The sequence below is a fragment of the Papaver somniferum genome, chromosome 4 (assembly GCF_003573695.1).
Source record: "Papaver somniferum cultivar HN1 chromosome 4, ASM357369v1, whole genome shotgun sequence".
Taxonomy (NCBI): Eukaryota; Viridiplantae; Streptophyta; class Magnoliopsida; order Ranunculales; family Papaveraceae; genus Papaver; species Papaver somniferum.
This window is the reverse complement of record NC_039361.1, coordinates 17,449,927-17,458,908: the sequence shown is the minus strand read 5'-3', so window position 1 is coordinate 17,458,908 and position 8,982 is coordinate 17,449,927. Positions and strand designations below refer to the sequence as shown.

The 8,982-nt window shown below is 39.0% G+C and overlaps 1 non-coding gene across 1 annotated transcript; it reads left to right on the top strand.

Moving 5' to 3' along the window:
- Positions 1-6,459: 6,459 nt before the first annotated feature.
- TRNAN-GUU lies at positions 6,460-6,533 on the top strand. The gene has a single exon. It is a non-coding gene; the product is annotated as a tRNA-Asn (tRNA).
- Positions 6,534-8,982: the final 2,449 nt, after the last annotated feature.

The following is an 8,982-nucleotide window of genomic DNA, read 5'->3' as shown; positions in this document are numbered from 1 at the left end:
TACAAGCATTGCAAGGCTAGCGCCAATGTAGCTGCAAGCTACAAAAAGTACCGGGAAGCTATCGAACAAAAGGATAACTATGCGGAAGTTAATATTCTAACCCCTGACGCCAACCTCACAATCTCAGATTTCTTGGGAAACGAGGAATTTTCCCCAACAATGGATGTGCCTGACTTTTCCTGGGCCTAAACATTTAGTTTCTTATTTCATGGCTTGCTAGATTTTGTTGTTCTAATAGGTTGTTATTTGCTTTGAGGTACTTTATGTATTCTTAGTCTACCGTTTGATTAATGGTTTGAGTAGGTGGTGTTGTTGCTAAACATGTTCTTAGCATCTTTATGCGTGTGGATTATATATGAGTACTTGTTTTCTATCATGTTCAATAGAATTTTACTTTGTTTATGATAATCTATTGTTTTAGCATGTATATTAGAATGGAAAGGACGCCATTCTAATGGAACATATTTCTCTAAAGAAAATGAGATAAACTGTTCATTTTAACCTTCCTGCCTAATGTACTTGTAGGAATGCTTCAAGGAGAAATTGAATGTCTAGCTGATAGTGCAACCACCCACACTATCCTATGAAATAGACAATTATTTGTTATTTTTACTCCTTATAATACATCTGTGACTACGATGATTAGATCATCACAAGTAATCATTGGGCGAGGTACTGCCCAATTCTTGTTGCCAAACGACACAATGATTAAAGTCACATAAGCTCTATATGCACCAAGATCTCACCGCACTTTGTTGAGTTTCAAGGATATCCGTGCAAATGGTTATCACTTGGAAACTCACTGTGAAATGGAATTGAGTACATATACGTGACCTCTAATTAATGCGAAAGGAAGCGCATCTTAGAGAAACTAATGAGTCAATCTAGTGGATTGTATATCACTACTATTAGGATTATTGAATCTCATGTTGTTACCAACGATGAACTGTTGGCCAGTGACTTATATAAGCTTTGGCACGATCGACTAGGGCACCCAGGTCGTGATATGATGATCCGTGTTTTGAAGAACTCACACGGACATCCTTTCTTTCGAATGAAAAATAAAATAGGACAAAAGATTGTTACAATGCAGAGTAACAATGTGCATTCTAAAGTAAATGATGCACATTTTATGCCTTCTAAAGTAAGAGAAGTGCAACCTTCGTCTTCCAAAGTAATTGAAGCGCACCCCATATCCCATTCTTCTTCGTTGTCCTTATCAAAGGCACATCGCTCATTCTGCAAAGCTTGTTCTTTGGCAAAGACAGGATCGAGACCATCCTATGCTAAAGATACCAAACAAATATTCCATTTTTACAAAGAATACACGGTGATATTTGTGGACCTATACATCCAGAATGCGGACCATTCAGGTATTTTATGTTTCTGGTTGATCCTTCGACCTGTTGGTCACATGTTGCATTGTTGTCCATAAGAAATGCTACATTTGCAAAGCTCCTAGCACAAATTATACGACTAAGGTCTCACCACCCTGATCATCCAATCAAGTCTATCAAACTTGATAATGCTGGAGAATTTACATCTAAAGGATTTGATGATTTCTGTATGTCTAATGAAATTGACATAAATCATCCAGTACCCCATGTACACACTCAAAATGGTCTCGCATAATCTACCATCAAAAGGTTACATATGATAGCTAGGGAATTGGATATGCGTTCCAACCTGCCTATTACTGCCTGAGGGTATGTCATATTGCATGCAACATTACTTATTCGCTTTAGACCCACTGCTATCCAACCATTTTCTGCGTACCAGTTGGTAAATGGATATGAGCCTGATATTTCACATTTACGCATATTTGGTTGTGCCGTATACGTGCCTATTACTCCCCCACAACATACTAAGATGGGTCGACAAAGACGAGTAGGTATTTATGTTGGATACGAATCCCCAACAATTATCCTCTACTTAGAACCTTTGACAGGCGATCTCTTTACCGCTAGATTTGCGGATTGTCACTTTGATGAGACAACCTTCCCGTTGTTAGGGGGGGGGGGTATGAAAAGGACTTCAAAAGGGAACGACAGGAATTGTCGTGGTGTGTTCCCATGTTGTCTCATCTTGATCCCCGCACTCCATAATGCGAAAGTGAAGTGAAAAGAATTATCGATCTTCAGAATGTGGAAAATTCAATGCCTCATGCGTTTACTGAAATTGCTAAACTAACGAGATCACATATACCAGCTGCAAACGTGCCTGCAAGGTTGGAAATTAGCGACAAGGGAAACGGTACCATAGATATAGGTACCAAGGCTGCACTTGGTGTAAGTGTAGCTGAGGCCGTGTCCCTCAAAAGGAAGAGGAGGAGACCACTTGGTTCGATCGATACTCAGCCAAGGAAGAAAAGAGCGAGTAAGGCACAAACCGATCCATATATCATCAATACAGATAATCCATCCCATGAGATTGTTTCTGATTACAGTTATGTCCATGAATCATTACTGGGGGACGCCCCGATGTTTGAGTTGATTCCAGAGGACAAAGAAATCTCTATGGATTGTGAAAGTTCATACGTGTTGATGGAAAGATCCTCCACGCATATTGATGATATATTCGCATATACTGTTGCTCGAGAGATTAGAGCATGATGATATCGAACCACGCTCTATTGCAGAATGCCAAAAGAGAGAAGATTAGCCTCAATAGAGAGATGCAATCCGTGCAGAATTAAATTCACTAGCAAAAAGACAGGTATTTGGTGCGGTAGTGCTAACCCCACCATGTGTAAAGCATGTAGAACATAAATGGGTATTTGTCAGAAAGCGTAATGAGAAGAACGAAGTCTTGAGATATAAGGCTCGCCTTGTGGCTCAATGTTTCTCACAACGCCCTGGGATTGATTACGAAGAAACGTACTCTCCTGTAATGGACGTCATAACGTTTCGTTACTTAGTCAGCTTAGTAGTTTCAGAAGGACTTGAAATGCAACTTATGGATGTGGTTACCGCATATCTCTATGGGGATCTTGATACATAGATATTCATGAAAGTTCCAGATGGACTTCCATTGCCCAAATCAAGTAACTCTAAACCACAGTGTGCGTTTGCAATTCAGTTGAAACGCTCACTTTACTGATTAAAACAATCCGGGCGGATGTGGTATACCCGTCTAAGTGATTATTTGATTGGGAAGGGATATGCAAATAATGAATTGTGCCCCTGCGTGTTTATAAAGAAAACAAGTTTCGGATTTGGAATTATAGCTGTCTATGTCGACGATATGAACATAGTAGGTACTCTTGATGAAATACGAGAAACCGCAAGCTATTTTAAATCCGAATTTAAGATGAAAGATCTTGGGAAAACTCGGATGTGTCTAGGACTTGAAATATAACATCGAGATTGTGGAATATTAATCCACCAGTCTGCATATGTCTAAAGGATACTCATGCAATTTAATATGGAAAAAGTGCACCCTGCTAGCACTCCCATGGTTGGTCGAACCTTAGATGTACGTAAAGATCCATTTCGTCCAAATGAAGATGGCGAAGATGTATTGGGCGCTTAATATCCCTATATAAGTGCAATAGACGCATTACTGTACTTAGAACAATGTACTCGACCAGATATCTCATTCTCAGTGAATTTGTTAGCTAGATACATCTCAGCGCCAACGCAACGTCATTGGAATGGCATAAAGAATATCTTTAGATACCTAAAGGGAACCATTGACTTGGGTTTGTTTTATCCCTATGAAGACGAAAGGAGAGCTGGTAATGTAATTGCGACTCCTTACACCGAAACCTCAAATAATGTTTTGGTTGGTTTTGCTGATGCTGGGTACCTCTCAGACCCACACAAAGGTCGATCACAAACTGGATATGTGTTCACTATCGGGAATACAACGATATCCTGGAGATCGACCAAGCAAACCCTTGTGGCTACCTCCACGAACCACTCTGAGATCATTTCCCTACATGAGGCGGTTCGTGAGTATATATGGTTAAGGTCTATCATTACACATATTCGAGGGACATTTGGTTTGAGTTCTACCACTGAAGAGCCAACTTGCATTTACGAAGATAATGCATCTTGCATCGAACAGATGAAGCAAGGGTATATCAAGGGTGAAAATACGAAACATATATCACCAAAGTTCTTTTACAATCAACAACAACAATGTCTTCTAAACATTCAAGTCAGTAAAGTAAAATCTGATGAAAATGTGGCAGACTTATTTAGTAAGTCATTACCTAAGTCCACATTTGAAAAACATGTGAGAAGTATAGGACTAAAGATATTGTCCGAACTTCCGTAACTCCATATGACTAAATGAATTGTCCACTCCCATGACTGTATTAGACTAAAGAAATTGTCATGCATCAGGGAGAGTACCAGATGGTACGTTGAACTCTTTTCCTTCACCGAGGTTACTTTTTTCCACTGGGTTGTGTTACTCGAAAAGGTTTTTAATGAGACAACAATAATACCATAAATGCAAATCATGGAGAGATGTCGACATCAGGGGGAGCATCTAGAGATGCACTGATGACATCAAAGTGTGTTATACTCTTTTCCTTCACCGAGGTTATTTTTCCCACGGGGTTTTGTTACTCGTCAAGGTTTTTAATGAGACAACAAAAACACTAGAGATACAGCTTCGGTTAAGGTTATTCTTCTCCTTATAAGTGTTCAGGTTTTTTGTGCGAAGTATTTTTCCTGACACATTTCTACAAAGGAGAAAAGTCTTGACAAGCGACACCATTTCAGAAGCTCAAATATCGTCTTTCTTCTTCGGCCAGTTTTTATCTCGACGAAGTTTTCTGGCAAGGTTTTGACAATGCAATGAGTATGTAATGGTGGTCATCCAAGGGGGAGTGTTGAAGTAACATGTGTAGAGGAATGGATGACCACATACCACACATGTCAAGATGCACATACCTTTCTCTCAATCACTAGACACATGTAACTCTTTCTCTTCTCCTTCCCAACAAGTGTACTAACACAAACACTTCTTCTTTTGTATTTAAAGGAACTAAAGGAAATGAAATAGAGACACTGATTTCCTTGCATTTTGTCTACAATTATCCTTCTTCTCTTTTATGTTTTGTCCCTTCTTTTACAACAGAAGATTCTTTTTTCTTTGCAAATGGTTCTTCACTGCCTAATCCCTGAATTTCAAATATAGATTTGGTTGACTAATTGGGTTTGCTAGGATAAGTTTAGTGGCTTGATTGCAATTTTTATGGGTTGCACTAGTATGGCGTTGGATTTCAGATGGTGCACATATTGTTTTCTATCTTGTAGATGCTCTTAGGGTAGCTGTCATTCTCCTCCTCCTCCTCCTCCTCCTCCTCCTCCTTTCTTTTTGTATTTCTCAGCTCTGGAAATATCTTTTTGTTTCATTAATACCTTATTCAAATTATTTTGTGAATTGCTCATAGTTTTTGCTTCCGTTGCTTTATTTTTAAAACAGATCCACCAACGCGTGATCCATGCATTTACAGTCGAAGAGTTTTCAGACTTTAAGAGGATTGGTTCTAGGAGTAGAGTATATGTGTCTTCATTTGTTCAACATGTCGGATCGAAACTCTTCACATTCACATATATAGTTCAAATGTTACACTTGTACATACTACTTACACAATCTTAATGTACAACAACTTTTTTGTACGCAATGCAATCCAATGCAGTCTTTTGCACTTAACCCTTTTGGCAATCTCAATGGATATAACTTTTTGATACCAAGTAAAATGGATTTTTGGTCATTTATGATAAGATATCTCCTCGGATACGTTCGAGACTAAAGTTGTTGTTAAAAATTTATGGAGCTAAACACTTGGATTTTGTAAGGTTTATGGTAATTCATGTTGCAGGTGATATAGCACACCAACTGCTACAAAACTTGGAAACAGTTTGGGATTTGGCTGTTGGGCAAGCTGCATAAGATATACTTACAAATCTCGAAAAAGGTACTACAGTATTATGGACCTTCTGTTGTACAAACCTTCAATATCTCATTAAAAAAAAAAAAAAAGTTGCGTAAATTTAGCCCTACCGAGTAATTCCTGGGTCCATCCCCGGCAGGGACCATTTTCATCTAGGATAATTCTCCGTTTGACCGTGGAGTATCCGGGAGAAAAATTCCGGTAGAGAGATCCCGAGGGGCACCAGGGACCCCTGGATATTCCAGGGTCAACAGATCGTTTTCGTAGGAACATAGTCCACCTGAAGTACTTTCGTGTCACGTCATATTTGTAATTTGTCTTTTGCGCCGTGAGATGGACCACTTAGATTAGCTTTCAGTTCAACCTCTTGGCTTGAATCGTCGAATCATGTTTATTTGTAATTTCATTTGCCATATCGTGATGTTTATTTGACAAATGTTGCACGTCGGCATTGATGTTTGTCTTTCAAGATTTTCTTGTACCTGTTGGTACTACTTGCTACTGGTATGCCACTAAGTTAAAGTTAAACAGTGTTGAAGAAAACGAAAGCTGGAATAGCTCAGCTGGTTAGAGCGTGTGGCTGTTAACCACAAGGTCGGAGGTTCAATCCCTCCTTCTAGCGTTTTCTTTTTCTTTTCACAGGATTGGAAACAAAAATTCTACAAGTGCACGTATAGCCGTCATCATATGACGAGAACAAGTCCAGTAGGAACCAACCTACGATGGTGTGACACGAGAAGGTGTCAGCATGTATAATATCCTATGACGAGATACAAAGCTGTAAATCAGTTGAGGCACGAAGGATATCATCACGAAAATCCAAAGCTGGAGTCCAAATGTTCTTGGTTGATAATCAGGAGATTCCGCTTCATGACGGCTAGAGATGAGTACTGTGGGAGGGCTAACTTGTAAAAGCACGTGCGAGATGACGGCAGGTGCTGATCAGATTTTTCTACTTTGTAGATGCTTAAACGAGACGATAAATTAGAGAATCCACGTGCAGGAAGGAACTTCACAGAGGTCCAGAAAAATAGAAGCTCTTGTTTGTCTCTGCACATAGACATACCCTCAACAACCTGCAAAAGTTTTCATATGTTAGATTTTGTTTACCTTGGTATATGATCAACCAAAAAGTCCAATTTACTTGACTAATTTTAAGGCTGCTGGTGAACAAAAATGTCTGACATGTTGTCTCAATGGCATACACTCAAACTTATAATTATAAAGAAACCTAGGAGAGGGTGAAGACAATGACCACTAGAATCTAGGATAATTTTTCGGCGATTGATTTGACAAAGCAATGCTGAATAAGAAGTTCAATATATTGTTCTCTGTTTGTGCTATTCACGATAATGCTGTCACCTCCAGGACACAGCTCCACCACTCTCCTTGATCCAAACTCTTCAAATTCCCTTACGAATGTCAATCCCAAAGCATCTGAGTCCACAGAATCAGCATCCATCTCCAAAATTCTTTTGCAGCTCTTATACATGACTGGATCTGCATCTTGAATATCATCCAAGGAAATGACCCCTCCAGCCAATTGATAGAAAAACACGGGATCAAATGTGATGCCTACAAATAGTTACGACGCCGAGGAACCACAGGCGCTGCAGCAAGACACGGACTATCAAATCTTTTTGCAAATATTTAGAGACAGGCACATCCCAAAAGAACGTAGTTCAAAATATAAAGTACTCCATAGTGTCGGGTTTAATTGCTAACAGAAATATGTTGAAACTTACCAGGATTGGGAAAGAACCTTCAAGGGTCACCTGGACATGCTAGAAAAAGGGAACCTTTTGGATCAAACAGTTCTTGGCATATGATGAAGAACCATTCCCTCAAGACACCATAACCTACAGCTTCCTCATTCCTGAACTCCACAGATAGACCACAACGCAACGACTTCGAGGTTCCAAGAGAAAGCTGCTCAAATGATTCGGTCAATATCTGTGACCTGTCAATGAGCATCTTATGCTGATTTTAAAATCTAATTTCACCTCTGGGAACATCTTCATAAGCAAATAGTCTCTAGAAATGGGATTAATCAAGTTCTTATATGGAAGAAGCCACAGTAGATAATCACTTCTCTTCGACAATTTGATAAGTATATCCATTTGATACTGGTACTTGCTTACTTGAATTAAAAGATCTTTTTCATAATTTAAGAAAATTTTAGAAAATTTCTTCAACTCTCTGAGAACAGATAGATAACTAGGCCATGTAGGAGTATAATTAAAAAGTCACCCATAACAAACATCCCCCTTAAAATTTATCTAAACCACGACACAAACTTTTTGCTAGTTCTCTAACGAACGGGTAAAACTCCCGGACTATGTCCGATGGTTCTGTCACATAAATATATTTGGATGTATTTTTAAAACCAATTAATTTCAACAAAAATACCAAAGTTTTACGACAAGAGTAGTATAAAGGATGTTGATCACCGTCTTTATCCTCACTATAAAGTGATTCGCAAAAATCCAACACTAATCGCACACAATGCTTCCGGATGAGTCTAGGCATGGATCTAATATTTGGATAAAGAATTAACTTAATGGACTTCTCAGCTGCTTGTTTGTAACACTGGGTTGGTGAGTTTAACACTAATGAGGCCAAAGCTTCAGCATTACCAGACGACATGAACTCAAAAATATGATCCTGAGAATCATGAACATTATACGTAAGCATCGTGCTCATGTAATCATTAACGAGTGATACAATATTATTAGCTCTTGTTGAGGCGTTTTCACTATCACCAGGATCACTTTCACACAAAAAACAAAGGCTAGCTATGGAAGATACCAAATCTTGAGCTGCTTGGTCTCCTCGTCGCTACGCCAAACTACTGATCCAGAATCCATTCCTGAGGTTCCAATATCGTTCTGGCAATCCCCCTTTTCCTCTACTACTGAAAGAAAGAAACAAAAATTTTTATAGCATCACATAAGGAAAACTCTCAGCTATAAATAAAATTCATCCAGCAGTGAGAATAGAAGCACCCTTGTGAAGTCGCAAATATTACAAAGTTGGGATTTTTAACTTACGAAGCTAGACACCTTCCACAA